This window comes from Panthera uncia, chromosome C2 (assembly GCF_023721935.1).
Source record: "Panthera uncia isolate 11264 chromosome C2, Puncia_PCG_1.0, whole genome shotgun sequence".
Taxonomy (NCBI): Eukaryota; Metazoa; Chordata; class Mammalia; order Carnivora; family Felidae; genus Panthera; species Panthera uncia.
This window is the reverse complement of record NC_064810.1, coordinates 62942529-62957491: the sequence shown is the minus strand read 5'-3', so window position 1 is coordinate 62957491 and position 14963 is coordinate 62942529. Positions and strand designations below refer to the sequence as shown.

Below are 14963 nucleotides of genomic sequence, written 5' to 3'. Positions count from 1 at the left end.
TCATGATGGCTGTCCCCCATCCATGGCTGTCATGATGGCTGTCCCCCCATCCATGGCTGTCATGATGGCTGTCATGAAGACCTTGGGACCAAACTCACTGTTTTCTTTTCCACCTCCATTGAGGAGATATGTGTATTTTTGAACAATATTTACAATATACTAGTTTATAAGACTTGGGTTTCCTCAGTCCTACATCCTTGACCTCAACTTCAATACAGCCACCCACTCCTAGGTCCCTTGCTCAGAAATATTAATCTCCAGTATTCTACTCTGACCGTACTGTCCTTTTGTCTCTTTCGCTCCCATTTTCTCTATTTCATCTTATAGACAAAGTACCTCACTATATTCACTTCCTCATTATATTAGCTGCCTCCTGATGTTTCTATTTTCCCTTTCCAGCTCACACCCTTTGAATATTTTAACTACACTACCTCTAATAGTGCTGTTATCCTTGCACCTTCTACTGTGTCCATTTATAAAACCTTCCTTCCTTATGAATGCTGTAATCTACTTCAAAATACACAATAGCACTTCATCCCCACAGTGTATGCAAGAGAGACAAGTTAGAGGCTATTTTTCCTGCTCTATAGCTGAACAAGAATATCAGTAAGGTTAGGTCACTCATCTAAGAATACAGTGGTGTCACATAGAGGAATACAGGGCAAAGACAAATCTTGGGATCCTGACTCTAAAGCTTTTCCTCTGAACTAGTGGTTTTTTAAAGCTATATACATGTATATATATTTTTTCTTTTTAATGATTTTTCTTTTTGCTCACAAATTGGTGTCTTGCCATATAAAGTACATAAAAACAAAGATTTTTTTGTTTTTTTTTGTTTTTGCAAGTTGAGTCCGAAGGGTCCTGAGTCCTATCTGCTCAGCTTCCTCATTGGTATTCAAGTTGGCTGTCCCTTAAGATTTTTATGGAAAAAACACATTTTGGATAATTTTGTATCCCCAAACCTCAAGTAGCTTTAGAACCCATAAGAATCATATACATATATCATTATATAGTGATTGTACAAAGCTTATTTTAACAAGATGAAAGAAAAAAAATCTAGAGATAAATGAGAGTTCTTCCGAATGGAGAAGTGAAAAACAGTTTGGTTTCTTAGGGATTGGCCCTGGAACCTGTCTTATTTAACATTTTCATAAATGATTTGGAAGAGGGAATGCATGGTGAATTATCCAAGTTTGCAGATGACACTAAGCTCTTCCAGGTAGTGAAATGCCAAGCAGATGGAGATAAACTGCAGGGAAAACTTGCCAGCCTGCATGAGTGGGCAGAAAAGTGCTAGATGATATTCAATGTGGGCAATGAAAGGTAATTCACTTAGGAAAAAATAATTAAAGCCATGCCTATCGAAAAATAAATCTAGTTATCTGTTAGTCCTATAAAAGATAGACATTTTTATAGACCGTTGTTTGAAGTAACCCTTGAGTATATTGACTAATCAAGAAGGGAATTGAAAATAAAAACACAAACATGAATCTTGAATTAAATGATGTATCATAATATGGGATATTTAGTTAATTTGTCAAATAATTCTGATGGTGTTCTGAGTATGTATCAAACTGTCTTCTGGGTATTGAAGTCTGGCCATTGCATCTCAAAACGCAAATAGAGACAAAAGTATTTAAAATACTTTAAAAAGCCAGTGACGATAGACTACAAATTAGGTAGCAACTATCAAAACTTAAAAGAAGCGCAAATGTCTTCATACAATTTTTTGAATGTTCTAAGAATTTTCCTTTAACTTATTTGCTATTGCAATTATGTATGAGGTAGAAGTGTATACATTTTTTTCTTGTTTTATAGATGAGGACTCAGAGGCTAAGGTAATTTGAATGGCTTTCCTGAGTTGGTAACATAATGGAAGGTCAAGATTGAAGCATGGGTTTTTGACTCCAAGTTCTGTTCCTTTTCTATAGCATCACAAGGCTTTACTTACCAATACGTGAATTGGAGAAACTTGTTACATCCAAGAGTAGAAAGCTTGGAAATGTAAACAGGTTCTGAGTGGATGGATAATGGGTTGTTATATAAACCATGGATGAGAGTAATGAAGATACACACATACCAGGAAGTAAAGTATCTCTTTCCATGTCTGTCTGTCTTTCTTTCTCTCTCTTTTCCCTCTTTTCTCTATTTTTCTCTTTCTCTCTTTTCACTTCCTTTTCCTCCCTCCCCTCCCTTCCTTTCTTCCTTCCTCTAGTATGTGGCCTTGGAAAGTCATGAGTATCTGGGTATCTTCTAGGCCGTCACCAACAATGTGTAGGTCAAATACCACTTTAGGACTACATTATACTGGCAGAAGCAAAGAAACAAGAAGGCTACAACTCTGGGCACCCTAAAATGGTGGAACATCTGCCTGTTTCCTAGTTAGCATTATGCGTGACTATTGCATAGTGGAACTCTTGAAGTTATGCATTTTGGCCATAAATGGGTGAAGGGTCTGTAGATCAGAAAAGAATGAGAATGGAAAATCTCAGCAGATAGAGTAGATGGTGGTTAAGAATATGGAGTTCAAAAACAAACTTGAAGGTGAACCAAGAAATAACCCAAAGAGATAAAAGCTGATGAGCGTAAAAGAGAGTAAAAGGAGGGAAAAAGAATGAAGGGAAAGACTGGGGGATCAGAAAGGTGAATGAGGGCACTTAGGGGGTTCACTTGGTTGAGTGACTCTTGATTTCATCTGGGTCCTTTTCTCAGAGTTCACTGGATTGAGCCTCACATTAATATTGTCTCCCTCTGTCCCTCCCGTGCTTGAACTCTCTCTCTCAAATATAAAAATAAATTAAAAAAATAAAGGTAAACGAGTAAAAATTAGTATGAAACAAAAGACTGGGTGGCTTAGTCAGTTACACATCTGACTTTTGGTTTTGGTTCAGGTCATGAACTCAGGTCCTGGGTTCAAGCTCCATGTTGGGCTCTGCACTGACTGCACTGATCCTGCTTGGGATTCTCTCTCTGTCTCTGCCCTCTGCCCCTGGCCCCCGCTTACTCATTCACTCGCTTAAAAAAAAATTAAAAACAAAAAAACATCAAAAAAAAATAGGACTGAGATTGTCTATCATAGTCCTATTATTTTTTCTGTGTTGTAGTGGGTACTCCTATCCTTAAGCTCTTAAGCTCAGCAAACTGTTACCCTCGAATACTTTAATTCTTACTATATAACATAAATTTGTACTCAGGGTTTCTTTTCTAAGGAGTAAAGAAATAATAAGAAATGTATGTGTGTGCTTCACGCCCTCTGACCTTTCTCTCCATTTATGCTTGTTTCTATTAATGTTGGCCACTTGAAAGTACAACCTCCCATGATGTGCCTGGGTGGCTCAATTGGTTAAACGTCCAACTTCAGCTCAGGTCATGATCTCATGGTTTGTGTGTTTGAGCCCCGCATAGGGCTCTGTGATGACAGCTCAGAGCTTGGAGCCTGCTTCAGATTCTATGTCTCCCTCTCTCTCTGCCCCTCTGCTGCTCGCGCTCTCTCTCTGTCTAAAAAATAAATGTCAAAAAAAATTAAAAGAAAAAAAAGTACAACCTTCCTCTCCCATTCCCTTTCCTGCCTGTGGCCCCAGCTCTGATAAATTCATGCACAGTGAATATACTCCTCCATTAGCTCTAGTTCATTAGAGTCTACCCATCCCTCAAGACAACCCAGTCATCATAATCTGTTCATTTATTCATTAGTTCATTTGTCCAACTGACCATTTCTTAGAAAAAAAACTGATATGTTGATGGAATTGTGCTTATCTATTTCTATACATCTATTAATTGTATGTATAGTTCATATAATTTTGCAGTGGATTATTTGTGCATTGGTTTGCCACGGTAAAAGTTTGTTGATATATTATAAATTACTGGAGGGAAGGGACCGTGATTTCTAATTTTTTCTACCTATCTTGTTCATAGTGCTGAAATGTAGTAAAACCTTTGGTTGGTTGATTGCCTCATAGATTGAAGTTGTCATTTGAAAGAGAACACATATATATCATATGCTTTGAAGTACGGAATAACTATGCATTTTGTTTTTCTAAAAAATCTTCTCTTTTACTTTGCAAATGAAATTTCACAAATTCAAAGGACAGTTACCTCTCACAAAAAAAAAAAAAAAGTCTTCAACACCCTGATGATGTGGTTTCCAATTCTAAAAGAGATCTATACCTGTTACACTAATGAAATAGTTTTCCCACTTAAAACTTTCAATTTTAGTTGTTTTTCTAACTTTGTCATGCCTAGCTTTCTTCTTAGGCATTCATTTTGCCATTTGGCATGCCTCATATTCAGACTTGTTTGGGTCACTTGTGAATAAGCTTGGACTTCTTGCTAGAAAAATCCTGTCATGACAAGCCGTTGTCACAAAACCTGGTGTTGTTTACAAAGTATACCCCTGAGGGGCGCCTGGGTGGCTCAGTCAGTTGAGCGTCCGTCTGACTTCGGCTCAGGTCATGATCTCGGAGTTTGTGAGTTCGAGCCCTGTGTCAGGCTCTGTGCTGACAGCTCAGAGCCTGGAGCCTGCTTCAGATTCTGTGTCTCCCTCTCTCTCTGCCCCTTTCCCACTCATGCTCTGTCTCTCTTTGTCTCTCAAAAATGAATAAACGTTAAAAAAAAAATGAAAACCAACCAACAAACAAAGATCAAAGTATACCCCTGAAAGTTCTATAGCTGTCATGACTCTTTTACCCAGGATCATAATATCAATACAGATGATAAAAATAACAACAGTGAAGTGTAATGCAAGGACACAAGCAGTGGAGCACTTAGGGAGGTTTGTGAAAAGCAAAGAAACCTTAGGTGTAACCTGAGATGTGAGCCTAACCATCTAGCTTAAAAAAAAAAAAGTCTCCCTAGTCGAGACTATATAAAAGTGGCCATTTGGGGAAGGTCAGTAATCTGGAGCAAATACCTTGAATATGACAGAGGAGTTGAAACCAGTTTCTCAGGGGACTGTGCTAAGTGTGAACACGTGTCTTTATCCAGCTGCTGAATGCTGAGGGGCTGTGCTCCTATTGTATGTAGCTGTGCATCCTCCCCAGTGCCTGACATGTTGTAGTCATCAACTGAATTAATCTTCAAGGATTAGTTTAACAGCATACCTAGCTAGCTATTGTCTTAGCAGAAGACAGTCTGGGTGGGGGTGCGGGAGCCTGCAGGGATACTTACTTTTGGTAGCCTTGTCAGCTGGGACAGCTAAAAAGCGGTGGTCCGTGTGTTGGGTCAGGTCAAAGGGGCAGTGGACAAAGGATGACCATGGAGAGATGTCATTAGGCATCCGAGAAACAATTTCAGATGACTTACTTTGCACAGAGCTGGCACTCACCACTATTTCTTTGGTAGACTAGCTCAGTAATTCTGTTTGGAAAATGTTGTAACATTATGCTTTCTCTTAGCCCTCAAATTTCACTTTCAAAAACCTACCCAATTCCCCCTAGTTTGTCCCATTGTGCTGTGTTCAGTAATTCTAGCAGGGGGGGGTCCTTATTTGTAAATGTTTAGTCGTTCCAAGGGTTTTCATACCAGCCTTTCATCAATAGCTATTTTAGTACTGTCTTCGTTACTTCCTAATTGTCCACTGTGCTTTGGTTTACTACTAGAAAAATGAATTCACTGTTTTAGCCATTGTTGAGCAGTCATTGATTTCAAGTCTGCCCCATTTATTTAGAGTGTATTTTCTTTTACTGTCTTTTTGCTTCAAAATTTTACATATAGTTAGTTTTTCTTATTATTTGTAATCCCTTTGGCTAGTACTAATGCTTCTATTTTTTGTGGCCATTATCTGCTTTCAGCTGTGAGAAACTGATTCATATTCTACAATAAACTACTGTTTCTCATTAAATGCTAAATAATAATACATAATGATGGCAGTGCAAGAAAATAGAAGACGGTTTTCTGCCCTTGTAGTGATCACAGTCTAAAAGAGGAAAGAGAAGACAGATTCACATGACTAAAATATGCCTGTTGTCAATTAATTACTGCGATCCAGAAAACACGATGTATTCAACGATCTGGGGAGGAAGGATTGACAGATATCTTAGTGGAGTGATTTCGGTGAGGGGAAGCAGGGAGGTTTACTTGGAAGTACCTTCATGGAACAAGTGAGTCTTGATGAAAGCGACCTCGATGAAGGTTAAGACATAGAATAGAATGATAGCCTTTGCATATTTGAAAGGGTGTAAGCACCTGATCTTGAAGTTGTCTCCTTAATACTTGACCTTGGAAAGTAAGAAAAGAAGAAGTGAGAGATTTGAGCCCAGACTGAGGACACATCTTACTTTGGTGTATTCAAAGAAGTGAAAGCAATCTTCTGAAATATTTTAATTATAAATCAATGCACACTTTATTGGGCCACATGTATTTGTTCACTGTAGCTGTTTTTTAGGACTGAAAATAAAAAGAGGCTGGATATTTTTCCTATCTGGTACCTTTGCTTGTGCCAGCATGGTCTCGAATTGCAGTGTAGAAAAACCTGAGGAAAATGGAGATGGTGAACATTAGATAAGTTTAACATTGCTATGATATATTACATCAAGTCTAAACACTCCTACTCAAATTTTCTAAATGATCTGGAATATGGCTCCGCAATATCTATCCAACTTTCAAAACAAGCCTACTCTCAGCCGCTGCCCCTCTGCACACATATTCTTTCCCACCATTATACTTGTCCTCTTCATCTTCAGGAGCTCTCTGCATCCTTTTGGCCTATGTTCACACCTTTGTTCTTCAGTAGCCCTTCTCTCAATATTCTGTCACTCTAAATTTACTTGTAAGAGTTGGAGCCACCTAGTTTTACTCTTAGTTATCATGTGGTTTTGGTCTTGAATCATCATTTAAAATATGAACTGTTTAAAGGCAAGTACCATAGCTTCTTGTATATTCTATAGGGATAAACAGGAGGCTAAAACATAATCGATTTCTAATAAAAGTTTGCCGATTGAACAATTGAAGAATAACAATTCCTACATGTTGTGGAAGTACAAGGAGTCAGTGCAGAGGCAGGAGACTCTCATTGCCCTATGGATTCTGTAGGCACTTACTAGTTAAATACTAAACCAGAGCCACAGTATTGCTATGGAGTCTGGACAATCAACTGTGTCTTTGTGAACATAAAATGCTGCTCACTTGTGAAATCCTCTCCCCACAATGAGATTCTGTTCACCTCCTGAAGGCATATAGCATTGCTTTTTATTGATTCCCATCTGCAACGACCCAATGCTGTTCGCTTGGTATTAAATAATAGCAATGACAGCAACAGATAACAAAGTGATCCATTCCTTTTAGTGTCAGAATACTCTGAAGGGAGTTCAGTCATTTGTCTGATGGCTTCCTGGTAGGGTTGACCATATCATTTATCGGTCAAGCTGAGGTGCTTCTGAGAACAAAAGGGAACTTTATCAATAATTACACTGGGCCATAGATAAAAACTAGAACTGTCCAAGACAAACTAAGATGTGTGATCATCCTACATATTAGAGTCTCAGAATTTGCTTCTGGAATAATAAGGAAGGTGATTAGGGTGGAGTGGAGTCCATTATGGTCACTAAATTCCTTTCCCTCCTGTCTTCTAAGGCTACTGGCTTCGTGGTGGTTGTTAGGAATTCCAGACATTAGGAGTTTAACCCAGTAGAATGGCAGCATAAGTATTTATTCCATGTTTTCCCCCAGTGTATTAAAATTAGTCTTTCTAATTATAATGGCCCAACCATTTCATTCTTTTTCATTATAAACTTTATATACAACCAACACATTTTTATTAAACTTTCCAATGAGGGAAGTCTCACTCTTCATAAGTCAGGATATTAACACTTTGTTTTTGTGTTTACTTGGTATTGATGCCCATGAGATATTCCTCCCTGGGGTTGCTCAGGTAAATGGTGCAATGGCGATTTTTATGGAGCTACAAGTATTATTATAATTAATGTTATTGCCATAAATGTGTTTATAACAGAATCATTTGGCTAAATGAAGCATTATTTAACACAGTGGACTTTTTGAAGAAGTAATATTTAGAAGCCTGTTTTGAATCAAGTGTAGTCTTGCCATATATAGGAGGCATGATTTTTGTGAATAGCTGGGCTTACCACCTGATAGTAACAGTGGTTTAAATCTATCCCTTCAATATTATCAGAATTATAATAAATCCAGTGGTATTTATAATACCAGTGGTTTAAGTCTATCTCTGCATATTATTAGAATTATAGAAAATCCAAGAAAGCTGTGAATTTACAAACAAGAAGCATTATTTTAAAAGCTTCCAGAATTAGCAAATTTTGTCAGTTGAGACAAAATCATATTTTCTGGGTATAATTTTACAAAAGTGGTTTAAAGGGATATGTGAGGAATGCTCTAATTTGGAATCTTGTCCTTATTAAGTATGCAAGGGCATCATGGAGCCATGAATTAAATGAAAGACAGTATCCTGGGAGTGAGGCAGAGTTTTCTGAAGTCAAGTTCAGTGTCAAGTGAACACGGACTTTTAGAAACCACTCTGCAGCTGCACGGAGACCTTGAGATACATTTTTTTTTCTCTGTGGCCTGTCACACGATAGGCAATACTGTATTTAGTGCACAGGGAGACCTGCATTAGCCTTCTCTTTACTCTATGAAAGACCTTCTTTCCTCTGTGGTCTGATGAAGGGGTGTGTGTAAGTCCTTTGACCTGAAGGCAGTCCCTCATCCTGTGAACTCGATCACTCCCCCATTCTCTGGGGGGCCTTGCTGACACCCTCTTATCTGTATCCCTTCTCCCACTACACTCCTCCCCACCTCAGCTCTTGTTTCAAATAAAACATTATATTGAATTACATCATTTTCACGAACATCCACATCATTTTCAAAAACTCATCATTGTCACCTCGTTTGCTTAATTAAGTAATTTGTTGACATAAACAGGATCTTTGGCCCAGCAGAAGCTATAACAGATGGCATCTAAAACCAAAAATAATCAGTAACCTGTCCTGTGGAAGGTGTGAAGCAGCATGTTTAGAAACAAGTGCAGCTATCAGATGGCTTTTATAAATGTCTGAGAAATGCATTCTTCAGACATTAATAGAATAAGGAGAAAGAAGGGATGAACAGTGGGACAAGAAAGGACAACCACACCTTTTTAATTTGAAGTGTTGTGAGTTCAAAAGTTGTTAATTGTATTTAAAATATTATAGTTTAACAATGTAATATTAACATAGGACATATTCAACATGACTGTTATTAAATGTATTAATGACTTTAGTATATTATTATACTAAATAATTTAGGCTATTTATGACTTCCATATATAAAATACTAGATATAAGTATATGGACACATGTGTATTTGTAAGCATAAGTATAGCTGATACATAACAATGGTTATCTGTGCCAATGCTTTGCTCTCTCAGCTTTTTCACTACTGTATTTTGTTTCTTAGTTTTTAAAATTTATTGTTTATTTCTTTTTTGAGAGAGAGACAGAAAGACAGAATCCCAAGCATCCTCATGCAGGGCTTGAACTCACAGACTGTGAGATCATGACTTGAGATGAAATCAAGAGTTTGATGCTTAACCCACTGAGCCACCTAGGCACCCCATTTTGGTTCTTCCTTTGTGTCAAATTTTCTTTGAACCTCCTCTCCCTTTGCAGATTTTGTAAAAGGTAATCACATTTGTCTAATCTTGGGCTAATATTTATATAAACAAAAAAGTATGAAGAAAAATATGAACTCTAGGTCAAACTTTATTGGGGTAACTAAACACTGTGTTATTACACATTATTTTATGTTTGATTTTGTAGTTTTGTACCAGTGTTAAACTGTTAAAGTAACACTTTCCTCTTAGCTGTTAAATAGACATAATTCATTAACCCCTCTCCCCCAAAAACTCTTCCAGGAAAGAGGCTGCTAAGCATTTTTTAAAAAAATTATTTATTTTGAGAGGGAAGGAGAATGCGTGCACTATTGAGCAGAGGAGGGGCAGAAAGAGAAAATCCCACGCAGGCTCTGTGCTTGGCTCAAGGACAGGGCTCTATCCCATGAACCTTGAGATCATGACTCCAGCCAAAACCAAGAGTCTGAACTTAACTGACTGAGTCACCCAGGAGCCCCTTTTTAATTTTTGCTTAATGTTTGTTTATTTTTGAGAGAGAGAGAGAGAGAGAGAGAGAGAGCGAGCAGGGGAAGGGCAGAGAGAGAGAGAGAGAGAGAGAGAGAGAGAGAGAGAATATCTGAAGCAGGCTCCAGATTCTGAGCTGTAAGCCCTGATGCAGGGCTTGAACTGACAAGTGGTAAGATCATGACCTGAGCCAAAGTCAGACCCTTAACCAACTGAGTCACTCAGGCACCCCCTAGGTGTCCCTTTTTAAAGGTAGCATAGGTTGGGGCATCTGGGTGGCTCAGTTGGTTAAGGGTCTGATTGTTGATTTCGGCTAAGGTCATAATCCCATGGTTTGTGGGATCAAGCCCCACATCAGGCTGTATGTTGACAACCCAGATCCTGCTTGGGTTTCTCTGTTTCCTTCTTTGCCCCTCCCCAACTAGTGGGTGAGTGCATGCGTATGTGTGCTTGCTCTCTCGCGCTCGCTCGCGCTCTCTCTCTCGCTCGCTCAAAATAAATAGACTTAAAAAAAAATAAAGGTAGCATAGGGCACCTTTTCTATGAATGAAGGGTACCATAAATGATTCTGAAGTCTTCCAGGCGCTAAACGTCATGGCTTCTCATGGAGGCATCTGATCATCAAGGTTAGCATGCTTTTGCTGGGCTACTAGGTCAGTTTCTGAGAGCCCAGGGTGCAAAGGCAAACCTCCACTATTAGAAAAAGGATTCCCTAAATGAACATCATTTAAACAGTAAATACAAACTGATAAATTGTTCGACTGCATGCTGTCAGGTCAAGCTTCACAATATAGAATAGAAATAAATGTAACTGCATTTCTGTATTGAATGCCTTCAATGTAGTAGGGACTTTTCCTGTTTATTTCTCACATGGCACAGCAAAATAAGCATGATTGTTTCCTGTGTTACTTCACATGAAGAAATTCAGTTTAGATTAGTTATGGGATTTGCCCAACATTACCCAATCAATAAGTGGTGGAGCCAGGATTCAATTTTTGTTGTGTCTTACTTCACAGACTATTCTGCTTTGGAAGGGAAGATAATTCAGCTCTTCCCCAACTAAACTGGTATAAAACAGTGTCATTTTTAAGCCAGTGGCCCCTGAATGATTCCTCTCATAAGCATTTCAAATAACATTGTATCATTTGCTTAAATTTTGTACATGTGTGGTTTGTGGGGATTTGCATTTTTTTTTTTTTTTTTTTGCCAAGACCTACCTCCTTTTATTGGTGGTGAAGCAGTGATTTATCTGATTATGAGGCCAGATTATCAAGGTAGGAGTGCATGGTGGTGGAGTGTCTAGATCCATGTGTAGGTGCTACAAACAGCCTGCAACCCAAGTCCATCTCTCCTCCTCTTTGATCCTCTCTTGCAGCAATATGAACCTGAGACATTCATAGTTCCTAGGTTTAATTGGTTTTCTTGAGCCTTCTTCTTGAATGACTTTTTGCCTCCAGAAATTATCTGATTTTGAGGCTACTCAAAAGGGATAGCATAGGTACTCAGTTACACATGGGGAAAATAAAACCCACACCCTAGCTGTTGCCATCTCCCCTGTGTTTATGCAGAGGGCAAGATCCTGTTATGGCTTGCTGATGATACTTGCTTAATTATTGGACATTTTATAAACTTTTCCTTAAAGATCTCAGTTGATCTGCCCCATTACCCTGCAGTGATGCCTTAGAAACTGGGCTCATAAATACTAAGTTATAACCCCCACCAAGACCAACTTGGCATTTAAATCCATGGTTTCAAAAGAACACCATAGTGCATTCCATCATGCCGCCCAAATGATTTGAGTAGAAAATACTGGAATCTCCTGTGTGTGAACATCAGAGGCTTATTGTAAGCATTCCCAGCACATAGTGACACATGCCTTTATAATTACACCCATAAATCTAGGTGTGACCTGTGTAACCAGAGAAGGAGTAGCACAGACAGAGGAAAAAAACTTTTATCTCCACACTTAAGGACTTAGGTGACAGTAATCCTGCTTTAGAACTGGGATCAGCAACTTTTTATTTTATTAAAGTTTCTAAAATGATAAACCAGTTATCGCTGGGAATAAGAGAATGAATGAAGCTGCCTCTGCTTTCCATTTCTCCATTCATCTATCCATTGGTTATTTTTATCAGGGGTATTGTTTGTCAGGCATTTTCTAAGTGCCTTGGATAAAGCTGTGAACAAATGGAGTTAATGTAATTACAATTATGATACATAAAATGAAGGAAATGTGACGAACATTTTCAAATATCAAAGTATAAAGGGAAACTGGATGAACGTCAGAACAGGTAACATTGACGAGTTCTAATTGTTTGCCAAAGCCACTTCTTGAACATGGGACATTCTCTGGGCCTTCGAGGTGGGGGGTAGATTTGAACATAACTGTGCAATTCTAGACTCTTCTAGATAGTGACAGATAATCTTTCATTCATCTCAAGATGAATCTTTCATTCATCTCAAAGGTGGAAAATTGATTTCACCATACTGTCCTGTTCAAGCTAGAGTCAAGATTTTCTAACATTTGGGGTGAAAAACCTGTCCAAACCTAAACCAAGTGGCAAAGGCAGGATTGTTGTCTCTGGAACTTAGAGCACGCATTGTTCAACCCAGAAGGTGCACAAGGAAGTGCCCTCCCAAAGTCCCTGAAAAGAAATTGCCTAGCCCCCTAGTTTTCATGGACACTCTCAGGGTAAATCTAGGAATGAGGGTAGACTTGCCTATCTGCTTGAGCACTGTAGTCTCTAAAAGAGGGAGTACTTTGAAACTGTATGTTATGGCTAGTGGCCTGGGAAACTACTAAAATAAAATAATGGCCCTTCTGTTTAACTTTGAGATGGTCTCTTTATCTTCTGAGGATGACTAACATTGAGACAAAAGTTGCTATGCTTGATTACTTTATTCAGCTTACTGCTTTCTTTGCCTTGTCAGTGACCTAGAGATCCCCTAATGGCCAAAATTGTTTTGAATTACATATATCAACTGATTAAGAAGGTGTATTGATGTATATTAGTATTCCTATTTATTATGTGTCAAGTTCCTTGACAAGGACATCATTTGTGGATTTTCTGGGATAAAAGGTCCTCGGTTCACATCAGCCTCTCCCCAGGAAACAGTTCCTTTTTTTAAAAACTTTTATTCTATAAAGATTTTATTTTGAAATAATCTCTACACCCAATGTGTGGCTCAAACTCACAACCCCAACATCAAAAGTCGCCTGCCCCACTGACTGAGCCAGCCAGGCATCCTCACAGTTCCTTTATAACGCATGAGAGGTTTTCTTGGCATTGTCATTAAAGTTTGTAGGGAGTTGCTTGGATCAGATATGGCATGTACTCTCTTTCTCTGAGGAAGCAAGTAAAGAGTACACGGAAATCTAAGCACTTTTGTTGACTGAACATAGCTTCTTCCTACTGGGGCTCCTTTTGTTGATGTTGTTCTGAAAAAATGCCTGAAGTAGAAAATGAAAAGCTAGAGTTGTTTTAGCAGTCTGCTTTTGTGCAAACAGGCTGAGAGTATATTTCAAAAAGGAGCCCTCTTGGCCAGGCATTTGTAGTATGAAGGTCACATTCATCATTTGTTCTTTGCCCAGTTGACCAACTATGGTGATTGGTCCTTGCTCTTTGGACTGTTATCAGCCCAGCTGTAGAAGACTATGGCTCAGATGCTGTACTTGTATCATGAATTCTTTGAATTTTATACACAGACTGGGAATATTTTAAAAACTTTAGATTTGCCTGGACCCTTTGGTAAAGCCCTGAAGTTGTGTCATCCTGTCCTAATTCCCGGTATAATGTACTGTTGAATTCATATCATGTACTTCCCACCCTCCCCTCATCACAGGGACAGCAAGCAAGGAGAGAAGGGAGGGAAGTAGAAGCCTCAGACTTGGAGGGACTCATGAAGAGAAGGCAGGAAGTCACAGTATTAGGTATCCTATCTCTCAGTGAGGCTTTCAGACTTTATCCTCATTTCACCAGTCTTTCATTCCCTGACTTTTGCCAACTCTTGTCTCTAGAGCAGAAGGGAACCACTTGACTCCTGACTCAAGCTTTCTGGATGGCAGCACCATAGTAAAAAGCAATTGATAGATTTCTAACAAGTGCAGGGAAAACAGCAGCATGGCCATTCCTCAAAATTTTCCTGCCTATGAACATTATTTAGTGTACAGTCATCTCCAACATCTATTTAAGACAGAAGCCAGATTATCTAGAACACTTGTGTAGCTTGAATCAACCTTCTGCACTGTCAGAAAGAATGTGCCTCTGAAGATGATGAACAGGACACAAAGAAGGCTTTATTTGCCCCAAGTTGTCCCCTTCTTCTCCCTGCCCTGGAACCTGATATTTATCTTATTCATTAACAAACCAATATGAATTGAATGCTTGCTATGTACCACTATACTAGGTACTGGGTTTGTAGCAGTGAACAAAGCAAACCTCTCTTACACCCCTGCTCACTACTTCTTAGAACTCACATCCTGATCAGAGAAAACAGAATGTACACCATAGAAAAATATATTATACTGTACATTAGAAGTTAACTGTGTTGAAAAAAACTAGGAAATGCTGGACTGGGGTGAGGGGAAGTTTCATATATATTTTTTAAATTTTTAACAATTTATTTATTTCAAGAGAGAAGGGGTTGGGAAGAGAGAGGGAGAGTGAGAATCCTAAGCAGGCTCTGCACTGTCAGCACAGAGCCCAATATGCGCTCAAATTCACATAATGTGAGATCATGACCTGAGCATAAATCAAGATTCTGACATTCAACTGACTGAGCCACCCAGGCACCCGGGAAGTTTCAGTTTGTTTTCTTTTTTCTTTTCTCTCTCTCCTCTCTTCTCCTCTCTTCTCCTCTCTTCTCCTCTCTTCTCCTC

General features: G+C 38.8%; 1 long non-coding RNA gene across 1 annotated transcript in view; it reads right to left on the bottom strand.

The window, feature by feature from the left end:
* Positions 1 to 6340: 6340 nt before the first annotated feature.
* LOC125920980 (uncharacterized) overlaps positions 6341 to 14963 on the bottom strand; it is a 25521-nt gene continuing 16898 nt past the window's right edge. Inside the window, exon 3 of the long non-coding RNA XR_007457272.1 lies at positions 6341 to 6469. This is a non-coding gene — a long non-coding RNA (uncharacterized LOC125920980). The remainder of the gene's footprint in view (positions 6470 to 14963) is intronic.